We start from the raw sequence: 24918 nt of genomic DNA on the forward strand, positions 1-24918 counted from the left end.
AATTTCCCTGGGCCCTGACCTCTGCCCATAATGATACAGCTTGAAAATTGACTTGGCCTTTATTGTGTGAAAAGAAAGTGGCTCCTGCAAGGTGTAATTGTTTTAACTTGATGCTCATTCAAGGAGATGACTACTCCAATCTGCTCTCACTGTTAAGCACTTGTCCCTCACCCTGATGGAGCCCTCTTCCCATGCTTTGGGCCCACGTGGCCAAAAGAGCGAAGAAAAAGGTAGAGCTTTGGGGGCCAGCAGCACCAGAGTCGGAATTACCCCTCAGGGATCTACAGTGTAGTGTAATTATAAACTAACCCCCTTCCAAAAAAAAAAAAAAAAAAAAAAAAGGATGCATCACTTTGCAGATTACAAACCCTTGCTTTGCTTTTTACACCTTTTTATCCTCCTCTCTGCTAATTGGAAATCAACGACTGTGACTTGACCAAGCCCTGTGATGATAGCAAAGCCCCTTCTTCCAAAGTATCCCAACTGTCTGGGGAACCTCTGTGATCACTGGTAGAAAGCTTTAGAATAGACTTAGATTTTTAGGAAAGAACTCAATACCCCCAAAATGTTCCATGACTTCAATAACTGAAAATGCTCTGGGTGTAAAATAACCCAGGAATGTGGATTATATATGTTTTTAAAAAAATGCCATTAATCAATATTTTCCTACAACATGACCTAGAATTCCTATTTTTGTAATTAATGGTTGGACGATGGTCAGCCATTTAAACATAGGCTCTCTGGAATAACCAGATACTAGTGTAGTTTCCAAAGTGTTTCATGTCTCAAAATCTATATACTTAGAAGAAGAACTCAGGATAAGAAAAAAATCGCTAGGTCCCAAAGGGTTCATGACCATCATCAAATGCAACTACCGAGTGGCCTACGGTCATCTTTCTCAAATGAAGGGGCTGAGGAGCGAGAGAATAAGTTATCACAAACCCTCCGTTGCCCTTTGTCCATGGTAAGGTTTTTTAAAAACAAAAACAAAACAAAAAAATTACAAAAAAAAAAACCTCTACTTCTCAAAATTAAGCCATCTTTTGAATTGTTTTCTACACCAAATCTAAAATGTGATCATGAAATTATACAATATTTCACATGGGGTATTTAGTGGAAATGTTGTCAGTAGAAAGCATTGCTTTTTGAGTGCCTGCTAATCGAGGAAAGCCAGACTGAAGAGAAAGAAGCAGTCCCTCCTGTGTGATGCCAGTGGTAAAATGACAGGCGTTAACTTGTAATTGGGCACGAATTCAAAAGCAATGTGGCGATGCTATCCGATTTTTAGAGATCTTTTGGAATACAATCTTACCACCATTTGGGGGTAAGTAAGTACTTGCTTACAAAAGTCTTTTAATATTAGTGAATGAATGTATAAAGTTACAAACTATGCATTTTCAAAGAGTAACATGTATTTTGTATCAAATCCAAGTAAATTTTTTTCATAGACTTATCACAAACACAAATTATTCAAAATAAACTTGAACACATAACATTACGGGATTGTGGGACTCCCATCTATACTCTTCCAGCTGATATTTTTAAAGACCGCGCATTGAAATTTCAAACTCTAAACAACTCCAACCATTAAGGTAAATAAATAGGAAATGGTTTCTATTTTACTTCTTAAGCAGGAATGAGAAATGCTGGCTGTTACAAAACGTGCCCAGTTTTTTGAAGGTGGATGTTCTAGTAACCTTGGATTAACAGGCAAACGAAACTGCATAAGGTTAATGAGCGTCGCATTGGAGAAAAAATAGCAGAGGTTGTGTCTGTTGTGTTGAATTCTCAATCTGAGAACAAAAACTACTCTCCAAAGGGTTTGGGTTATAGCATTTCAAAGAACAAAATATAAAAATGCTGTCCATCAAAGCAAATCATCCAGCTTTTTTCAAAAGTACATGGAGATAATGACTTACATTTCTGGAACGTCCAGATAGAATATACACACATATCTTCAGCCCTCTTGCTGATTTTTTATTCCCATGAAACCCTTCCCCAAATAATTTATCCTTGCTCCTTAATTAGTACTTTACTACGTTGTTACTCAGCATGAAAAAATATTCTTTCCCTTCATCTGACAATGTTGAAATAAAGAACTCATTTCTCTGCCATCCTAGTTTTCGTCTATGTCCGTTGAGAAAGTTTCTCAACCATTTGTAGAAATATGAAAAATAAGGAAAAACGCACTTCTAAACCTGGTACTTACGGTTATACTGGATATGTTTGCTACCTATTTAGAAGTTACTGGGGGTGGGGATGTGTCTTTTTTATATGATTTTTAGCCAAATTCAGATGTTCTGATACTACATTTCTGAATACCTATCTGACTGTAAATACAGCCTGTGGAGGTTCAGGTTAATAAACCTTTTATGTGACTGTTCCTCAGACATGCTCCTTGCCAGCTTTTGGCACATTGTACATAGATTTGTTGAATGTTTCAATGATGTTGTTTTTCTAAATGCTGTTCTCTAAAAACTTTTTGAATGTTTTTTGCTTTCCATTGTTTGGGACTTTGTGTGTTGGTTTAAAATAAATAAATAAATGTTTCCTAAATATTTAACACCAGGAAAAAGATTTACAATAAACTGGTGCTAATTGAAATAGAAGACAAATTTCAGATTTGAAGACTTACAATATAAAATGTTCACACCAGTTAAACTAAACTGCACTTTCCCAAGGGGACAGCTGGTATCTACCTGCAATGGGCAGCAGTAGGACCACTGAATGTTTACAGTTTCTGTGGCCCATTTAAGTGTAGAACATAAAGATGGCACTGTCCCCCCAGAGTTGAGGATTTGCCACCTTGGTCCTATGGAAGCATTTAAGTAGAAGTAAAGGCTTATAGTAAGAATCAATTTAGTAATAGTCTTCTGGTCTTTGGACTTTCATGTTCTGTAATGCTTAGCTGTAACAATGAATATGGTGTTGCCAATGTAGTCTGACATCATCGTTGACCTGTACTTATTGCGTGTATGGTTCTACCTTGGGTTGCACTGGCACATGCCAAGCCGGAACACTGGACTTTCAATAAGACCATTCTGACTTCTACAGTGTCCACACACATGAATTTAAATGCACTTGTAACTGGTTAATTACCATGGAGTCTAACTTCCACTTAATAAAAGTTTTTGTGTATCTGCTTCTATTGGAGGGCTGTTTATTTAAGTAAAGGATAACTAACTCACACCTGAGAAAGGCTCATTAAGGACAGAGGGTTGGAGGTTTTACCTACAGTTGTAAAAAAGAATTTAAAACCAAAGGGATGTCTTCCCCGTACCAATGTTCATCATCAAAGCTATCTTTAGAAATGTGCAAGACACATCTCTCTTCCAGAGTTTACCCCAATAACTACAACTCAAGCCCACTCCCCAGGCCATGACTGCCCAGGTATGTTAGCTGCTCACCCTGTGCTGCTAGTCCTGTTGTACCACACATGTAGACACAACGTGGCAAAGAGAGGAAAGGTGATGTCTATTCTTGTGCCAAGCTAGCCTGGAGACCTGCCTACAGGCCAAGGCTGGGTCCACTAGAACTTGATGTATTCACCTACAAGAGCCAAGTGTATGTGTATGTGCAGCAAGGAAGCAGGCTTTGGAGTTCAACAGACTTGAGTACAATTCCAAGTTTTGCTTCCTGCAAGATAAGTAACTGAACAAGTGATTTAACTCTTAGAAGTCCCATTGTCATGGGACATGATAATAAAAAAGAGAACTAATTAGCCTGGCTTGGGCAATATCTTACCTACTCTTAGTCCAATCCTCCTTAGCTGGGGTGGGAAGGATTATGACCTCTGTCCTTCTGCCTGGTTCAGAGAAGTTCCCACATCATGGGGCTAGTACTAGAATTACCCGAATTAACATGTCACCAGGTACAGAAAAGTGGCCCACAAATGGAAGCTAAAATATCAAAACCTGGAACCCTCAGACATCCAGAATGAGTACTTTCAAATACCGGAATTTCCTTTTCAGTTTCTTAAAAAGATTCTTTCTAAAATAAAAACATCCTGGCTTCGCAAATAGCTTACATGGCACACCCGAATGTTTTCTTGGTCACCCCCAATCATCATTATTTCATCAATTAATAAAATGAGCAGCGGACACCGAGCTGTGTAGCTCAGCCTATTCCAGAACTGAAGGGCTGTGAAGTCAGATGCCCAGTGCTTTCTTCTGTGCCAGCCCAAGCCTCAGCCCCACTCCCGGCTCAGCTCCCAGTCACTGATTCTGTGATTTCCTTGTATTCAGCACACAGCACACGGAGCCCCTCACCCTTTCCCGAGATGCAGTAGGACAGGAAGTAAAAGTAGCCTTACTGAAGTCCTACTGTGTGCCAGGCAGCATGCTGCTTGCTTTCGTGTGGTCATCTCACTTAATTCCCACAACAGCTCTATGTGTGGGAACTGTCACTCTAGTTTTATCCAGAAGGAAGCACCTTCCAAAAGTTAAGTAACTGGCCCAAGACCACACAACCCAGGTGTGGACACGGGCCTCCCCCACCCCTGAACCTGCCCAGTGGATGATCTGTGTTTTTAGGTACTTTTTAGCATGAGTCCATTGTGACTTCTCTAAAGCTGAGCTCATCTCTTGTCTCTGCCCATTGGCTTTCCTCTACTCTGGAAGCCGGTGTGGGCTGCTCGTCACCCCCTTGCTGATTCCCATCACCTCCCAGTCATCCACTTTTGTGCTGCTGTTCACGCTCTTCTCTTCTAGCTCCGGTCTCTCTCCAGGGTCCAAAGGCACCACAGGGACAGCCGGGCGCCCTGCCTTCCCATGCAACAGTTAGATTATCCGTGTGCTGCCCACGGCATCTCTGCCAGGCCCACAACCACGTGGATGCCAGCCCTCCTTCCACTGCATTAGTATCCTCGGGCCTCCCGGAGATGGTTGCCAGACAGTTAACTCCCAGCATCTACATTTCTTGCGATGAAAGAGGATGAACACAGCATATCTCCGTGAATGGTGCTCAAACTGCATGCACATTCTTGCTTCTCCCAGGCTCTCCCTGCAAGGTTCCAGGAAGCTGTCCCCTGAGAGCCACTTTCAGAGGCTGTGTAGCCCTCAGGGGTGGGAAGCAGGAGAAAATATTGAGAATCTGGACTAGAGGGCAGCCCTGGTGGCTCAGCAGTTTAGCACCGCCTTCAGCCCAGGGCGTGATCCTGGAGACCTGACGTGAGATCGAGTCCCACGTCGGGCTCCCTGCATGGAGCCTGCTTCTCCCACTCCTCTGCCTGTGTCTCTGCCTCTCTTTCTCTCTGTGTCTCTCATGAATAAATAAATAAAATCTTAAAAAGAGAGAGAGAGAGAATCTAGACTAGAGATACCCCTGCAAGGTGATGTGTAAATCATTTGTTTGCAAAACAAGTATTTATCAAATGCTTATTATCTAAAGGGATGCTGCATAGCAAAAGTGCATGAAGTAATGAATTAATGTGGAAAATGAATGCTACTTTTCCCTCAAAAATATATCCTCCAACATGGATGGAACTGGAGGGTATTATGCTGAGTGAAGTAAGTCAATCGGAGAAGGACAAACATTATATGTTCTCATTCATTTGGGGAATATAAATAATAGTGAAAGGGAATATAAGGGAAGGGAGAAGAAATGTGTGGGAAATATCAGAAAGGGAGACAGAACGTAAAGACTGCTAACTCTGGGAAACGAACTAGGGGTGGTGGAAGGGGAGGAGGGCGGGGGGTGGGAGTGAATGGGTGACGGGCACTGGGGGTTATTCTGTATGTTGGTAAATTGAACACCAATAAAAAATAAATTTAAAAAAAATATCCTCCAAGACCTTACCTTTCTTGAGGTTGCAGACTATGTCTTATTTTTCTTATCCACCTTTGAGAACACACTACCAGGTGTATACACTAGGTGAGCAATACATTTTTTTAATAAATAAATGAACAAACTGATCAGAGCATTTCTTCAGGCTTTGGATATGCTCTCTGCTTTCAATATACCATTGCCCAAACAAAGCAAAGTGGGAGGAAGTAAGTGAGCATTTTGAAGACTTTTTAGTTTCTTTAGAATGTATATATTCTAAAAATTCTAAAATATGTACATTCTAAAGAAACAGCCAATTCCCAATAACCATATTGATTACCTAATAATTACCCAACACAGGACAAAGTGTACAGTAACATCCAATGTTTTTAATGTACAAATCCTTGCACATAGCAAGAATTCAATAAGTATCTAAGCAAAGAAGAAAAAGAAGAAGAATGAAGTGAAATAAATTGCAAAATGAGTCAGCACTATTAAAAGCATGCACAGTAAATGGAATGAGACCACTAGGATTTGAGTCAATAACACAGGAGAGAGAATCTAGGCTGGCACTAAGACATAACAGACACTATTTTATTTATAATGGGGAGCTAGGTATCATAGTGATTGTTTGTATCTAAGTAATATATGTAGATAGTAAAAATAAAAAATCGAGGCAGTAAACAGCTTACATTGAAAGCAGACCCCTGCTGCTCTGCCCCCTTGAGCCCCTTCATCATACACCTAGAAGCAGCTATTTCTAACTCATTTAATTGTTTCTTCTAATATTCGACTCCATTTTTTTTTCTAAATTATATGCAAGTATTGCCTGGCAAACAGGACGACCAGAACAGGCAGAGGTATCCAGAGCAAGAGAGACATGGCCCAGCAGGAGGCTACAGAGGGACGCACAAGGACTGGCAATGTGTCCGTCCGGCACAGGTGAGTGCCTCCGTTTCAAGGGTGCTCCTGTACACTGGAGATCTAATGTTCTGAGCAACACATGCATGTTGCTGGCATCAAAACGTTGATCCAGGAGCCCCTCGTGAGTTTGCAATCAATTCCCCTAAGTATAGTAACCCCTGGGATGACCTGAAAACAGTCAAGTGTCCTCACCTCTAAGTTATATCTGTAAACTAACCTCCACTCCCGACCAGAGCCTTCAGCCGACCAGCTGGCTAGTGGGTCTCTCACCTTCTCTTTCAATAGCATTTTCACCATTCCTTAATTAGCGGATTTCATTGTAATGCCCGAATCATCACAGGAAAACATCTCAAGTCAGATTTTGAAAAATGGCTCAATGCGCAAATTCCTCATTATTCGCCTTGAGGCTATACCACACCTGCTGCAAGCCAGTACATGGTTGGTAGCACATAATAATCCCATTCAAGGGCAGCCCAGGTGGCTCAGCAGTTTAGCGCCACCTTCAGCCCGGGGCTTGATCCTGCAGACCCGGGATCAGAGTCCCACGTCAGGCTACCTGCCTGCTTCTCCCTCTGCCTGTGTCTCTGCTTCTCTCTCTCTCATGAATAAATAAATAAAATCTTTAAAAAATAATAATCCCATTCAAACTAGATTAAGCAAACACAAGGGGGGAATATATTGAAAGGACACAGGGTGTCTTGTAAGATCTAAGGATAATGTGGCAAGGCCTTGTGGAGGCCTAGAAGCAACGTTGAGAAAGCCATTGGGAAACACAAAAACAATACCCCCCTGCCTTTCCAGTCCCATCCCCTGCAGTGGTGAAAAATGGCCACCAGAGGCCCACCAGCACCTGTCAAGAGTAGTCTAACATCCTTGAGTGCAAACTCCAAGCTCAGGAGTCATTGGCCCAGCTTCAGTGAAATATCATCCCCTGCTCCTATCAACGGGGCATGGGGGCAGATGTGGTATTAGGAATCATGGTGGAGGGTCCCTAATAAAAAGGTGTGAAGTTGGGAAGGAAATGATGGAGGGAGGAAATAATTAGCATTCCTACTATAGAATCTAAAACTCAGTTTTTCTAGCTAATCAGTATAATTGTAGAATTTATACCCAAGGGTGTATTAAAGATCACCTAACTTAACTCTTCTACTTCATAGATGAGATTCATGACCCAAGAATGTCATTTTGCATTTATTACTGTTGTTTGATGTTTGTTTTTCCTAAGATCTTGTTTGCTTGTTTTCTGAAAAACAAAGTTATCTGTTCTCTTCAACATAACCATGCAGCACATACAGAGTAGGACCACTGGAGCAACACTAGCTGAATTCAAATCCCAGCTCCACCGTATACTGGCTGTGGGACCTTTGTGTGTGTGTGGTGGGGGGGAGGGAGGTTAATTAACCTCCCTGTGCCTCAATTTCCTGCTCCATAAAATGTGAAGAATAATATGACCTACCTCCTATGAGTATTGTGCATTGTAAATGAGTTAATATGTGTAAAGTGTGCAGTATGGTACCTGATGCATATTGAAGGCTATAAAAGTATTATGATCATCGACACCATCATCATCATTTAAAAAGCTTGAGGCAAATGCATTTGCCAACAAAATCACATCAAACCATTAGAGCAGGAGCCATGTTAAGTTGCAGTAAAGCTACAGGTAGATGTTTATTTCCAACAAAGATTATTTTCTAATTTTTCCAACTTAGAATTCTTCCGTACTACAGGAGAACAAAAAAGTAAAAAGAAAATAAAATTACTGATAATTACAACACTCAAAGAAAAAGGATTGTAGATTGGTGCATTTTTTCAAACTATTTCGGTGCATATTTATGTGCATAGTTGTGATCACACTGTATATATAATTCAGCATGTTGCTCTTAGTCACTTAACATTATAGCATACGCATTTTCCCATATCATTAAATATTTTCGAATACCTCCACTTCAATGGCTGTGTAATAGTACAACATATAGTTATGCACTGATTTCCTGATATATTCCCCTATATGGAAAACATAGGTTGCTTCCGATTTTTTTTAAAGATTTTATTTTTAAGTAATCTCTACACCCAATGTGGAGCTTGAACTCATAACCCCAAGATCGAGAGTCGCATAGTCTACCCACTGAGCTAACCAGGTGCCCCTTGTTGCTTCCAATTTTAAACGCTTTTAAGCTTTAATACAGATTACCAAATTACTATCCAAATTATTTGGTTCAATTTATGCTCCCAAAAGCAAAGTGAATGAGTATCTTCCTGCATGCTCAACTGAAATGAGCATTATAATTTTTTTAATCTTTCCTAAATTGAGAGGTTTTAAAAGGTATGTCATTCTTGTTTTAATGTATACTTATTCAATACCAGCTAATGATATTAAATATTTTTCCAGGGCAGTCCAGGTGGCTCAGCGGTTTAGTGCCGCCTTCAGCCCAGGGTGTGATTCTGGAGACCCGGGATCAAGTCCCATGTCAGGCTCCCTATATGGAGCCTGCTTCTCCCTCTGTCTCTGTCTCTCTCTCTGATGAATAAATAAATTTTTTTAAATCTTTAAAATAAATAAATACACACATACATATTTTTCCATGTTAACCATCTCAAGTATTCATTTATAATATATCAATTCGGGATCCCTGGGTGGCTCAGCGGTTTAGCTCCTGCCTTTGGCCCGGGGCACGATCCTGGAGTCCCGGGATCGAGTCCCATGTCGGGCTCCCGGCATGGAGCCTGCTTCTCCCTCCTCCTGTGTCCCTGCCTCTCTCTCTCTCTCTCTCTCTCTCTCTCTATATATATATATATATATATATATATATATATATATATATATCATAAATAAATAAATAAGTCTTTAAAATATATACATATATATATATATAATATCAATTCATGTCCTTTGCCTATTTATCCTTTGACATCTTAACTTTTCTTTACATATTAGTAGGAGTTCTTTATGTTGTTAGGAGGTAAACTTCTGTCTTATTTGCTCTAATAGTTTTCCCAATTTATATTCATTTTAAATTCAGTCAGAGACATTTCTTCATACAAATTTTTAAATCACTGTCATGAAATCTGTTGATGTTTTTCTTTAAAATTTCACATCTTATTTATAGCTTAGATAGGCCCCGCATATTCAGGTATTAGAAAATATTGCGTTACATTTTCTTTCAGGTTTTTTATACTATGGGGGGCGATTTTTTCTATCTAAAATATTTTGTTATAGGTAAAGAAAGATCAAAATGTATTTTTTCATCCCAAATAGCCAATTGTCCCAGTCTCATTTATGATTAACCCAGCCGTTTTCCAGATTTGCACTACCATTATTACTGAATTGTTATAATATTGGGATCTACTCAAGGCTCTTTTGTTCACTTGGCCACTCACGTTATCTCCACTCACATTGGCCACTCACGTTATCTCCTGTCTCCTTTTCTTTGGGCATTTGCACAAGATCAGTCACAGGGATGGTGAGGTGGATAGAATCTGGTTCCAGAAAGTCATATGCTGTCATCTACTGAGAGGTTCTTTTCCATCTGGTCTTTGGACTTCTGTTTCTATCATCCCATCATTCACTCTTAATGTCTGTGACCCTGCATGGTTTCTAGTTGGCATAGTCCATGCACATCTAATGATAATACCCCATGTTACTCCCTCCGGGACCCTTCCAGCACCCTGGCCTTGTCTCGATTCTTCTGCCTCTCTCCTGGGGTCCTGGGAGACTCAAAGGCTGTTTCAAACCATCCTAGACCTTGACATGCCACAATACCTCCCTTACATGGCTTTTCTGGTGCCTCAATGGACTCTTGCTGCAGCAAGCTCTGGAAAGCAGGGCACAGAACCACTCAACTTTGAAGTCTCCCTAAATGTATTTGGCATTGTTCATACTTCCCACTCCCGCAGGATCTTTGGTGAGACCAGAGCTTTGCTCTCCTTTCTGCCTTTCCAAATTCTTTTCCCTCCTCCCCTCCCACAGTGAGTCTCTACCTTATGGTATCACATGCCCCTCCCAGCCCAGTGTCATCTTTGACAACACCTTCTCCTTCACTCCTTGTGACAAGTCCATTACCAAGTCCATTGGATTTTACCTACTAAATATCTCAATAAATACTCAATCTGTGTTTCCACTCCCACCCAGGCAGAAGACCCCATCCTTTACTCCCTGTCCTTCTTCAATAGCACCTAGCCGGTCTCCCTCAGGTACTTTTGTACCCTTACACTGCACTCTTCTCACAGAAGCCACTGAGCTCTTAAAAACACACATGTGATCACACAACTCTTATTTATCCAATTTGGCAAATTTCCTTTGCTCTCAGGATATAACTCCAGTTCCTGCCAAGGCCAGCAAATGTGAGTCCCTGACCACTTCGGCCATGTCCAATGGAACCCTCTCTCTATCTGCTGGCCATAGCCCCTTACACACACATCCTCTTTCCCATTCCAGCACCTTCTCCCATGTTCTTTCCTCTGCCTGGGAACTCCCCCAAAGTTTTACTGTCCCTTTCCCTGCATTCACCTCCACTCCCATCCTTCATCTGGTTAACTCCTCATCACTTCTTTGGAGGAAGGTTTCCACCCTGCCAGAGGTTAGGTCTCTCTTAGTCACTGCCCAAGAGCTCTGTGAGGGCAGGGACTATGCTGACCTTACTTGCTACTTCTCTGGTGTGTCGTAAACAAATGGGTCATAAATGACTGACTGACTGAATGAATGAATGAATGAATGAATATAAAGGAAGGATGCAGGAGATGCAGGTAGGAACATGAACTGAATCGTAAGTACCCAAAGTGTTTGTCTCTATTCAATATCAATCATCTTTTCTTTTTTTTTAAAGATTTTATTTATTCATGATAGACATATATATGGAGAGAGGCAGAGACACAGGCAGAGGGAGAAGCAAGCTCCATGCAGGGACTCCAACGAGGGACTCGATCCCAGGACTCCAGCATCACGCCCTGGGACGAAGGCAGGTGCCAAACCGCTGAGCCAGCCAGGGATCCCCTCAATCATCCTTTCTTATATGTTATTGTCCCAAGTCACACACCTTAGTTTGTGACACTTAGCTTGTGGTTGATCAAAATTTCCAGTAGCAAATTGAACATATTTCTTTCCTTGTACATAATTTCATAGTCTCTGTCTACCTATTCTACTGAAGGCAGAAATGAAAGAGTAAATTCCAAATAGACTTAGGAGGGAATGAGAGTGATCAGGCCTGGAATGATACACACATCAAAATGTACTTGAAAGTTTATTAAATGAATAAACAGAATAAAAACTGCAAAGCTGGGGTGCCTGACTGGTTCAGTCAGAAGAGCATGAGACTCTCGGTCTCAGGGTTATGAGTTCAAGCCTCATGTTGGGTGTAGAGATTACTCAAATAAATAAACTGTTTTAAAAAATTGCAAAGATACTTCAGCCACACAGAGTCTGATCTTCCAACACCCTCTACCAAAAAAAAAAAATATATATATATAGCAGAAAAATAAAATATGAAGAGCAGCATCCCCCTCTAAGTTTTTTGTGAGGTGGTAGCAATGGAAAGAGGATGGTTTTCTGAGAAAAAAAAAAAATTCAAGCAATAAACGCTTCTGAACAGAGGTTTAAGTCCTAGAACTTTTATAATCTGACAACAATCTGGAAAAACGGGATTATAAGCATGCACCCTTGGCCTTGCCTAGACAAAATGAATCATTCTCTTTTCTCTGGCCAGTCGGTGTTTGCCATCCTCTGCGGTATCACTATTTTCAAGCAAATCTCACAGTCCAAAACTGTTATGTAAGCCACAACACCTTCACATTAAATTATTTACTTTTAATAATAGAAAAGTTATTTTTGACTGCAGTGAAACCATAAATCTAGCCTGTTTTGCTTCAGTTCATTTGTTTAGCTGGCCATCTGGCAAGATGATTCAACATAATGCAGACTCTTCCTTAGTACAAGTCAAATATTTTCTATTTAAAAGTTAATGTTGAAAAAAAAAGTTGATGTTGTGCCTACGGCTGAGCTCTAATTCTTTTTTCATTTTCTTCTCTTTGCTTTTTATAGCCACATAAACAATTGATTTGACTTAGAACTTCTTGTACACGTTTATTCACCGTATGATGATAACGTAACAAAACTGCTTCCAAATGCCACATTCGAAAACCAGTGTCATGATGATAGAGAAACCAGAATTGGGTGTAGATTCTTCTGCCTTCTGCGATTGAGGGATCATTCATCCCTAGGTAGACAGGTCTTTGGTTTTTGAGGGAAACACTTCAGAGAGCTTTGACAGTTCTTTTAGTAGAAAGAAAACAGGCTAGGGCTGCCTGGGTGGCTCAGTGGTTGAGTACCTGCCTTTGGCTCAGGGTGTGATCCCCCGGTTCCGGGATGGAGTCCCACATCGGTCTCCCTGCATGGAGCCTGCTTCCCTCTGCCTGTGTCTCTGCCTCTCTGTGTGTGTCTCCCATGAATAAATAAAATCTTTAAAAAACAAACAAACCAACAGGCTCTTTGGGCAATCCTGAATGGCCAATTTTTCTGCATAATACACAAATGGAATTTGGACAGTTGGGCAGCATGTGTGGAGGGCACAGAGGATAAACGACCTTGGACTAGGAAAAGAAGCAGGGAGATTTGAGGAGAGTACAGTGCTGTCCAGTAGAACTTTCTAAGATGATGGAAATGTTCTACATCTCCCCACCGCAGTAGCCACTTGTCACATGTGGCTATTGAGCATTTAAAATGTGGTCTTATGACTGAAAATCTGAATTTTTAAAATTATTTAATTTAAATTTAAATTGCCACATGTGGCTAATGGTTATTCTCCTGGATACTGCAGAAGAGAGGACTCTTGACATCAACCCCCCCCCTCCCCAAACCTGAGCTGAAAAGAGCAGGGAGAAGGCTGAAAGCTCCAGAAAGAATCCCCCAGGGTAGGGACTCTGAAGAACTTTCAAGAAGGCGATGAGTGAGTGAGTGATAGTCAATTTTAAGTTGCTGCTTGCTCTATGTTTCCTTTCTGTTGCCCACAAACCTTCAGTAAACATCTCCTAGGCTGAAGTGACCATGCATCTCAGCTTGCCTGGGACTGCCACTTAGTGTCTGATGCCCTGGTGCAATTACTAACGGTCCCTGCTTCACTCTCAAGTGTCCCACTTGGACAATGGATCATGTCAACTCCCTACTTACATACATAACCTTGTATTGGTGGTAGTGTAGAGATTTGGGGAAAGGAATGTGAAGAGAAGCTCAGACTTCCCCATCACCTCTCCCCAGAAGTCTTGTGCAAGGGTTTGGGAAGGGGGCGCAGGGCCAGCAGAAGCGCCAAGCAATATGGAAGACCAGCTCACAAGTGGGCTGGCAGGACAGAAGAGAGACCAAACCATCCTTCTCCTATGTAAACGAGGGGAGGGTGAAAGTGGGGGAAGGGAGGAGGGGAAGAAAGTCAGTTACAAAAAAAAAAAGAGAGAGAGAGAGAGAGAGAAAGAGAGAAATACAGTTTCTCTGGCATTCCCAGATACATTACATTCCCAAGTATTACTAAGAAATACTGGACAGATTAAATGTCTTTCCACTTCTGTGTATTTGGTAAAATCAAATATTAGCATGCAGAACATTCTATTGCAGTTAAACCTGTATTAACACAAATTTTCAAGGCATAATTAAAGTTTAAAATAAAATTATCTGAGTTTTCTATAAGGATACAGTACAACCAAACAACCACATCTAACGTAAAGTAAAACCCAAAAGTCCTATAGCTTGAGCTTTAACTAAAATATACTATTTGGCATTAATTTGTAACTTGAGATCCAACATTTTGTTTGTTCATGTGTGTTTTTACCGTGTGTGTGTGTGTGTGTGTGTGTGTGTGTGTGTGGTCAGAATACTGAAGATCTACTCACTTAGCAAATTTCAAGTATATAATATAATCTTTTCTCCCTATTTCCCCTACCTACCTGCCCCTGGTAACCACCAATATACTCTGTTACTATGAATTTGACCTTTTTAAAAAACAACTTAGATTATTTCCATATCTTGGCTATCGTGAATAATGCTGCAATAAATGTGGGAATACAAATATCTCTTCAAGATAGTGATTTCATTTCCTTTGGATAAATACTTAGAAGTGGAATTACTGAATCATATGGTAGTCCTATTTTTAATTTTTTAAGGAACTCCATATTGTTTCCTATAGTGGCTATACCAATTTACACTCCTACCAACAGTGAACAAGGGTTCCCCCTTCTACATGTCCTTACCATCCCTTGTTATCTCTTATCTTTTTGATAATAGCCATCCTGACAGGTATGAGATGATTTCTCACTGTGGTTTAATTTACATTTCCCTAATAATTAGTGATGTTAAACATCTTTACATTTACCTGTTAGTCATTTATATATCTTCTTTGGAAAATGTCTATCCAGGTCCTTGCCAATTTTAAAAGTCCTTTTTTTTTTTTTTTTTTTGCTTCATGTGTCCCTTTAAAGTCTCACACAGAACATTAAGTGATTTCTCACTTAGCAGATTTGTAAATAAGAACTACACACATCTTTGGGGTGCTTGAGTGGTTCAGTTGGTTAAGCGTCTGCCTTAGGCTCATGTCATGAGCCCAGGGCCTGGGATCAAGCCCAGCATTGGGCTCCCTGCCCAGTAGAGTCAGCTTCTCTCCACTCCTCCCCACCGCCACCCCTCCCCCTTTCGCACTCTCCCTTTCTCAAATAAATAAATAAAATCCTTTTTTTTAATTTAAAAAAGAACTAGACATTTTTACTACAGTCCTAAATCCACTGTAATCCATTTGAAGAATAAATCACTCTCCTTTACTTCTAGACCTACGCAGATGTATTTTTGTCCTTTTTATGACCCAAGTAGATAAATGCCTAGAGCATATTTCCCCTAAGTATCACTGAGGTGATAGCGGCAAGAAGCAGAATGGCGGAGTCATTAAGAAGGTGGACTCCAGAGTCAGACTTCAGGTTTGAATCCTGGTTCCACCAACTTAGTTTTCTCATCTGTAAAATGCAGATACTTTCAGTAATTACCTAATGAAGCTGTTATGAGGATTCAGTTAGATAATCCACATAAAGCATTTAGCACAATTCCTGGCAAATATACTATGTGCTTACTAAGTGCTAACTGTGACAATAATGATAATGAAGAGGATGATGATATTTAGCGATTAAATTGGTAGAAAGAGATAGGAAAATTCGAGAATTTAAATATAACCTTAAAAACAAGTTACAAAGAAATACTTTAAAATGAGTCCTGGAGCACCTGGGTGACTCAGTCAGTTAAGCATCTGATTCTTGATTTGGGCTCAGGTCATGATCTCAGGGTCCTGAAATCAAACCCATGTCTGGCTCCACACTGAGTGTGGAGCCTGTTGAGATTCTCTCTCTCCTTCTGCATCTCCTCTCAAAAAAAATTTTTTTTAAATGAGTCCTGAGGGTTCCCTTTTGCTGCTCTAAGATGACAACAGCCTTGTAAGTCACTTATTCACCATTCTCCTTTCCACACACTGTGACAAAATTTTTCCTAAGTGTTTTCTAATAAACTATGAAGTCCGTGAGATATTTTGACACATATTTGTATTTTGACAACTAACAAGAGTATTTGAAATAGGGAAGGTAGTCAATAAATAGTTATTTTTTAAAAGACTTTATTTATTTGTTTATTTGAGAGAGGGAGGGAGCACAAGCAGGGAAGGAGCAGAGGAAGAGGAAGAAGCAGAAACCCCTAGGCAGGGCTTAATCCCAGGACCGTGGGATCATGACCTGAGCCAAAGGCAGACGCCTAACTGACTGAGCCACCAGGCACCACAATAAGTATTTCTTGATATCAGTTTCTCGACAGTTTTTGAGCATCTGCTGTGTGAGCAGCACTGACTGTGTTTGATGCTAAGGACATACACTTTGCTCACTATCGGGGTTCGGTGAAAGAAGTTGATCACACAAAGCCAGAACATTCTCTTTTATGGGCAGGAAGAGAAGAAATTGGCTTTTTGCCAATAAATTCAGTATCAACTTCTCACAATGTCCACTCTTTGTAGTCCCATCTCATAGAGGACTTACAGAACCCAGGAACCTCACCTAGCACTGGCTTCACTGTAATGCAGAGGAAGCAGTGCAGCTGTAGGGTTGTCCCCAGTCAACTAGGCACTGGTTTCCAGGGTATATGTCACAGGTCAGAGATGAGAGGCTGAGAACATGGTCTCTGTGAGTGGGTGCAGAAGCCTCCCCAGCTTAGAAGCCCCATCCCTCAAGAACTATTTTTATTGGAACAGTCCCAGAACCACAGCTTCCAGGTCCCAGTGAGGGGAAAGCCCAGCTAGTACCCACCATGCTCAGGAAGCCCAAAGCTGTGCCTTCTCACCAGGCACGGATATTCTTCTATGGTCCATACTCAGCTCGGCAACCACAGGTCATTCTTACAGTAAGCAGTGTTGCCTAATAAATAACGTAGCCAGCATTCACCTCTGTCAGGTTCCCAGGCAAAGAGCCAAAAAGTTAACCCAAGGTTATTTTATTTTTTATAAAGAAGGGGAAAATATTTTTATTAATCTTTCACTCACAAAATCTCTATTCTTGACTCCTCTGAGCTCCCAAAATCTTATCAGAAATCACCCGGGAGAGAGAGGTCTCTGATGCACCCTCAACTCAGTATGAACAAAACCCACACAATTTCCTCCTGTCTCCTCGCCTGGACACTTCACGTTCCCTGGTTTAACTTACACAATCATCAACCATCCAATCACCCCCCGCATGGAATTCTTCCCTGGCTTTCCATTCCCAAGTCTAGAGCATGACAATTAGGGCCCTTTGGAACCTAGATACGTCTGCGTCCAACCTCTTCCATAGCACCCACCCTGTAGACAAAGCCTATTTATCATTCTCCTATTTGCCATCATTAGAAAATACCTATAGCCTTTGTTCAAACCTAGAATAGCCTTCTACTGACAAACAATTGGTCAATCAAGAGCTTCTAACTCTTGAAAAACCAACCCCCCCCACAAGAAGACACAAATTCATCCCCAGTACAAACCTGCCATTCCTTCCATGTTCTCCCGCAGCACCCTGGAGGTCCCCCTTGCAGCACTGCCCACATGGCTGTGGTCCCCATCACCTACAGAGCTGCTGCAAGAAGAAACCAAGCCTTATCCATGTTGTCTCTCCAGAGCCATGAATACATCTCTGTACATGGAGTACCTCAAAGTCTACTGGCTTGAATGCAAACAGTAGCATTGAAGCTGTGCCTTAAGGAACCGGTAGAACTTCTGAGAACAAACAAGGAAGAAAAGGACCAGAAACAAGAAGAGTTGAGAGCAAACACAGTCCATTTTGCTGATACATGGGTCCTTGGAAGGAAAGGGACATTTCAGATTCATTGTGATCCTATTACAGCCTTAGAGACTTAGCCTACAATCAGTAGGAAATAGCTGTGACTCACTGTTAAAACTATGCAAGGACTTGAAAAAAATTAAGGGCCGCTTGGGTGGTTCAGTTGGTTAAGTGTCTGCCTTCAGCTCAGGTCATGTGCCTGGAGTCCTGCGATCAAGTCCTAATCAGGCTCCCCGGTCAGCTGGGAGCATGCTTCTCCCTCTCCCTCTGCCATCCCTGCCCCACTGTGTTCTCTGGCTCTCTCTATCTCTCTGTCAAATAAATAAAATATTTTTAAAAAATTAAGAGGTTATGCCACAATCAAGTCTCTAGGTATGATTATTTCTAAATGATAAAATACACAGATCTTTTGGAAACAAAAAAAAGGGAGGGTTCTCAAATCAAGGCTAAAAGCTAAACAAAGGATATACATCCAAAAAGTACTAAGATTTTTATTTGTGATTTCATCTATCCCAATACATGATCCTTAAAATGAGGGACAAGAGGCACAGGTCCTTCTGATAGAGACTCATGGGGGAAAAAAATGGAGGCCCATCATCAGTGTTAACATTGCGTGGAACCACTAAACCCATATGAATGCTGTCTTTGGCTCCTGAGGACCCCTTCATACCCTGTCATCACCCAGTCACAGTAATGAGATTATGAACACCTGCCAAACTGACAAATAAAAGAAAAGAAAGGAGCTGGGACAACCCACAGACCAAAATAATGCAAGGTTTTGCAGTCAATTTCAAGTGTTAGAAGCTAAGAAAAATACTAAAGATTATCCAATGTACCTTTTCTAGTTCTAGGGGGAAGGAGTTTTTTTTTTTTTAACTTATTTTTGGAAATGAACAAAACAAATTCCTCAATGTGACTACAATTCTTCTTTCTTATCTCATCAGGGGCAGACTGACATTTCAGCCAATCAATCCCAGAATGGTTAGTAAACACTTAAACTGTTGATAGTACTCTCTCTGATGCTGAGAGACAAAAGGGGGGGGGGGGAGTTCTAGTCATTGAGAAATAAAATTGAAAAAGCTAAGCCACAGCATAAGGAGACTTCTAAGATGCATTGCTGAATTTTAAAAAGTGATATATAGACTAACATTGATAGAATATGGTCCTATTTGTATAAAAATGTGTACAGTATATACATATGCTTATATAGGCAAGTTTTTGCATTGAAATTTTCTAAGTGATATACAAAAAGTCATGACTAGTGGTTACCTCTGGAGAGGTCTGGCATGTGGGGTCAGGAAGATGTTTTCAATCATGTATCATCTTATACTATTTGTTTACCATGTGCATGTGTTTAATTTTTTAAAAATCATAAATACAGCAAACAGAAGTTAAGCAACATCACAAGTCAGGAAACAATTGGAGTGAGAAGAAGAAAAACCAACATTTATTGACTAACGTCTCTGCGCCAGGCATACCTCCCAGCCGCCTCCTAATCATTACCGCCCAATGGGTGTGGCTGCAAAGTTTCTAGCCCCTGGAAAACAGCCTGAAACCTCTCCTGGTGCTGTTCCGCCACCACAGTCAAACCCACAGTTGGCTCTGACTCTGAGCTTTTTCTAGCATATGGAATGCAGCCAAATTTGGATGGTTTCCCAGGGAGGGTAAATAGTGTGTTGGAGATTGAGTTAAAACAACCAAACTCCTTTTTAGCAAGCCAATGGGATCAATCCAGGGCTTGTAAAGTACTACCTAAATTGTTTTTAGTTCCTTTGATTGCTTTTTTCAACTTGAAAACTGTAAAACACACACCCTATCCAACTTAGGATCTGCTGCTTTAAGAACTATTTAACCAAGCATGCGTGGCTTCTTTACTTCATTTGTGCTGATGGAGGCAAGATGGTACTTTCTACTGTTATCATTGTTAATAAAACAAATTAAACTTCTGCAATATCTGTAAATTACAATGTATATTTCTATTAAACCCTTATCAAATGCTGCCCTCTAGTGGACTATTCGGTAAAAACCTAAAAATAGATTTTAATTAAGGTTTAAGATGTTCTAAAAGGGAACAGTAATGATAGATGCACATCTTTCGAAATTAAATATTCACCATCCAACAATAATTTCAATTAACTCTGCCCTTCATAAAATGTTGACATTGTCATCGTTTCCATAACTATTTTAAATATTTACCTTGCTTGGGAAACGTTTGCCTTAACACACAAACAGGGTCTGTTTCCTAAAGCAGACCTGAGTTGACTTCACAACCACCCCAACGAAATGTTTAAATGCCTAGTACTTCAGAAAAGTGACCTCTGTAACTGTCTAGATATTCGCAATAATTTTAAAATCATGTATCAGCGATCCTGTTCTGAATGCTCGTGTTGTTAAAGCAGAGCTCAAAGGGGGCGCAACTTTTACTATGTGAGGACGTTTTAGCAAGAGAGCAGGAGGGCACCTGAGTTTGATGTCCCTGCTTTGGACGGATTGGCAGCCCCTGGGAAACTCCTGTCTTGCCTTTCTGCCTCATTGCCTGCAAGTCATTCATCACTTAAATATAACTCGGGACGCAAACACACGCAGGTTGCCAAATTCTCTAAGCTTTAAAAATTATTCTTTTCCAGCCAGATCATGCTTTGTATTTACAGTATCCCCCACCCCCCCCACCCCCACCCCCGCAGCCCCAGTAAGTTCAGAGCGCTCAGCCTGGACCTCCACGGGCCTTTCTTAACCCTATTACCTGCAGGCGCCAGAGCCCTGAGCATCCTCCCAGCCCTGGCGGGGGGCGGGGGGGCCCCATGCAACTCCCGTCCCGGGGCCTAGTCCTTCAGGGCTCTGGCAGCTCTCGGTAAAAGAGCGGAAGACAGAGACGGCGGAAATCTCAAAGAGCCTCCAAGAGCCGGGTTGTTCGCGGCCCTCCCGGCGGCACCTACCCGGAGGTGCCCCCACCCCCGCGAGTAGCCCCGCGCCCCCGCGTCCCCGCATCCCTGCCGCCCTGCGTCCCCGCATCCCTCCACCCCGCATCCCTCCACCCCACATCCCCAACCCCCGCGTCCCCTCAGCCCCGCGTCCCCGCATCCCTGCCGCCCCGCGTCCCCGCATCCCCAACCCCCGCGTCCCCGCATCCCCAGCCCCCGCGCCCCCGCAGCCCCGCAGCCCCGCAGCCCCGCAGCCCCGCGAGGAGGCGCGGCCCGGGGAGAACCCGGCGGAGCTCGGCCGCTCCTGGAAGGTCACCTCCGCGGCGCGAGCACCAAGCAGCTCGGCACAGGCCCAGACTCCCATCTCCGCTCCGACCTCCGCCCGCCCAGCCAGCGCTCCCTGCCCTCCCTGCCCTCCCTGCGGCCCGTCTCTAAAAACGACCAAAGCCCACGGAAACACCACAGTAAAACACCCTGTCGCTGGAACCGCTGGATGTGAACATCCAAGAAGGGGAGTGAAATAACTGGGCAAGAATAGAAGTTGCCATGGGAGAAATTCCTCGGGGGACCCTCCTCCGGCCGCGCGCACCCACCCTCCGCAGCTTTCACTCTCCCTCCCTTCCGCTAAGTGCCTGCTCTTATCACCTCGGTTATAAATCTCAATTTACAGCGAGCACCCCTTGCGTCCTGCCCGAGGGTTTTCCATTTGATGCCCGGCGAGCTCCGTGGGGCTGCTTCCCCTCTGGAGGTCCCTGAGCTGTCATTTCTGCCACTTTCTTTAAAGTTTTTTTTAAAGAGTTTATTTATTTATTCATGGAAGACACACACAGAGAGAGAAGCAGAGACATAGGCAGAGGGAGAAGCAGGCTCCCTGTGAGGATCCCTGTATGGGACTCGATCCCAGGGTCCTGGGATCAGGACCTGAGCCAAAGGTAGATGCTCAACCACTGAGCCACCCAAGCACCCCTCTGCCACACTTTCTTCAACTTTTCTAGATCCTTTATCTGTTCCTTCTCCAACTCTCTTTGCTTGGCCGGGAGAAACAGATCCGGGTGGGGGCAGGGAAGCTGCATTTGAGCCAAGTCGATTTTTCTAGACACTAACATTTGTGCTAAGACACCGTTGGTCTTTTAAAAGCTTAATAAATAAAGAAATAGCTCACATAGGTTTTACTGTACCAGAGAGAGGAGACAGAAAAGAGTGGGAGAGAGAAAGGAGTGGGAGAGAGGAAAGGAAGAGAAGAAGAGGAAGAGAGGCGGTGAGGGGTGAGGGATGAGGGGAGAGAGGGAGAGGATGAGAGAATCTGTCTTCATCTCTTCATCAGGCCACATAAAAGAAAAGCAAACCCCAGCTCCCTTCCTATATAACTTGCAGACTGACTATGTATCTTGAGGGACCTAGTACAAAAGGAAAATGAAGACCCTTTCTTCAAAATGATTTAAGTGAAAGTGATTAAAACTTCCAACTGAGAGGGCAACTGGGTGGCTCAGTGGTTGAGCCTCTGCCTTCAGCTCAGGTCATGACCCTAGGGTCCTGGGATTGAGTATGAGATTGGGTTTCCTGCAGAGATCCTGCTTCTCCCTCAGTCTATGTCTCTGTCTCTCTTTATGTGTCTCTCATGAATAAATACAATAAATAAAAAAAATAAAAAGAACAAGGAATTTCAAGTGAGGAGGGCAGAGCATTAGCCCCAGCACAGGGCTCTTCAGAGTAGAGTGCAGGGCTGCCTGTGACTTCACCACACTAAGGCCACACACCCTCAAAGCCAGCCTTCTCTCCTCCCATCAATCAAAAGGGCACTCTGGCTGTGCTCACTGTTATTTGGGCTTTGCCCCCACAAGGGTTAGCCCCTGCTTGGGTGATCAACTTGTCTTGCTTTGCCCTAGACTATCAGAGGCTTAGCACCGCAAGTCCCACATCCCTGGTACCTCCTTAGTCCCAAGCGCATGGGGACAGCTGGACACTCCCTCATTCTCTGGGGACCCGTTCTGCTAGTGACAGAGTTGTCCTCTGCTCTTCTACTGGGTTTTTAATTTCTTCCTCTCAGAACCAATAGTGATCGTAGGCCAATCCCTACCTCTGTGGTGGGGCAGGAAGCCATTGCAAATGCCCCCAGATTTATTCCCCTCTTTTTCATATGCCCAAAGAGAAGGCTGCCGAACCAGGACTCCGGATATTCCTATGTGCTGAAATGTGCATATATGTGGCAGCACCTGTTGGGATTTCTTGTGACTACTTTGGAAAGAATGAAGTTTCCACACTGTGTTTCAGGATCTGGTGGTTGTACACTTGTATGTTTGTTTGTTTGTTTGTTTGTTTGTTTTTTTAAGGTGTGATACTCCAACAATGTATCAAGCATTATTTCTCCTAAGATAATCACGCAATAACAAAAAATATACCCATGGACAAGCTAACAAACTGCCATTTATTCCAGGGGGACAATCTAAACTACAAACTGAATTTCACATGCCCGTCTACTGTGAACTGAACATTCACCAAGCACTTTGCTGAGCCTGCAGACATCTTGATGGATATCGTGCCATACCCTCCCTGGAAGTGCTGAAAGATGAATATCTAGATGTTCATAGTGATGTACAAATATGAACATTAGTCAATTAACTCCTTAAAGAGTTACTCAAGGACTGCTTGAGTCTTCCTATCTTTCCCTAGCATGTATCACACCTATTGATTACATCTAGTGGGTATTACACTCCCCTGGAACATTGCGTGGACTAAAACTATTTCATCATTTCTCCTCATATAGCTACTACTGTCCCTCACATCAGTTAATGCTCTTGCAGATCTTCCCTGAGAAAAAGAGAAGCCATTGGACAAGAGCTCACTCCCACAGCCTCCTCAAAGTACAGGGACCAGTCTACCTTCATCTGTGCCCAACCTTGCTGTTCTCTTTCCTATAAGCCACAATGCAGTGTCCCGGTCCTATCAGCATCCAACCTTCCCTGATACTCTGCAACTCCTCAAAAGACTTGCCTTCCATAGCCAAACCACTTCTAAATATTCTTGCTCTTTTGTAGTTCACGTTCCAACTAAAAATCATAGCCCTGGAGTCATGGGTCTCAAAGTGTGGTCGCTGAACCACCAGTATCAGAATTACCTGGCATTTACTAGAAATCCAATTACTTGAGCCTCGCCCTAGACATACTGAATCAGAAACTCCAGGGCTGAGGTCTTGAAGTCTGGGTTTTTGTGTGTTTTTTTTTAAGATTTTATTTATTTATTCACAAGAGACAGACGGGGGGCAGGGGGTAGAGACATAGGCAGAGGGAGAAGCTCGCTCCATGCACAGAGCCCGACGTGGGACTTGATCCAGGTTCCCCGGGATCACGCCCTGAGCTGAAGGCGGCGCTAAACCGATGAGCCACCCTGGCTGCCCAGAAGTCTGGGTTTTAACAAGCCTTCTAGGGGGTTCTGAGACTCACTAAAGCTTGAGATCCATGGATCTATGGTCAACACTCCTTGGCTTCCCTCTGCACCACTCTACACCTGTGTCCACATGCAGATGATGCATAGATCATCCAATGAGAGAGCTCTCTGCAGAAGGCTAGAGATTGCTGTCCTTAGCCCTCTCCTGATCCTATTTTTATTAATGACTCAGATGGCGGCACAGATGGCACACTGATCTCATTAACAGATGACAGAGAGCTGGAGGGGGCAGAGATGTTGAATGATGACATCAGTACCCAAAGACACAAAGTGATGGTCCACGTCTATCAAGATGAAACTTAAGAGGGCATATTAGCTGGGATTAGATTCAGCTTTGAGTGACAGAAAATCCAAAATAGTATCGGCTTAACAAGAGAGAAAGGTATTTCTCTTTCATATAAATGAACTCTGGAAGTGTCAGGCCAGAGTCAATGTGGTGGCTCTGCTTCCTAGAATGGCCAGGATTTGAGCTCTCCGTTTGTCTCATTCCTTAAGGAATGGTGTCATCCTCAAGTTAAAGATGGTGACCTCCATGTTTCAGGTAGCAAAATGGGGGAAG

The 24918-nt window shown here is 42.5% G+C and overlaps 1 protein-coding gene across 3 annotated transcripts in view; it reads left to right on the forward strand.

Moving 5' to 3' along the window:
* ZNF704 (zinc finger protein 704) overlaps positions 1–23557 on the forward strand; it is a 257823-nt gene extending 234266 nt beyond the window's left edge. Inside the window, exons 10-12 of one of the 3 annotated variants that reach the window (XM_072804120.1) lie at positions 6587–6705; positions 18939–18975; positions 23350–23557. The gene's annotated coding sequence lies outside the window, so the exon portion shown is untranslated. Of the gene's footprint in view, positions 1–6586; positions 6706–18938; positions 18976–19375; positions 19950–23349 lie in introns of those variants that run through there. The other 2 variants (XM_072804121.1, XM_072804119.1) reach the window with 2 other exon arrangements.
* Positions 23558–24918: the final 1361 nt, after the last annotated feature.

This window comes from Canis lupus, chromosome 28 (genome assembly GCF_048164855.1).
Source record: "Canis lupus baileyi chromosome 28, mCanLup2.hap1, whole genome shotgun sequence".
NCBI classification, from domain to species: domain Eukaryota; kingdom Metazoa; phylum Chordata; class Mammalia; order Carnivora; family Canidae; genus Canis; species Canis lupus.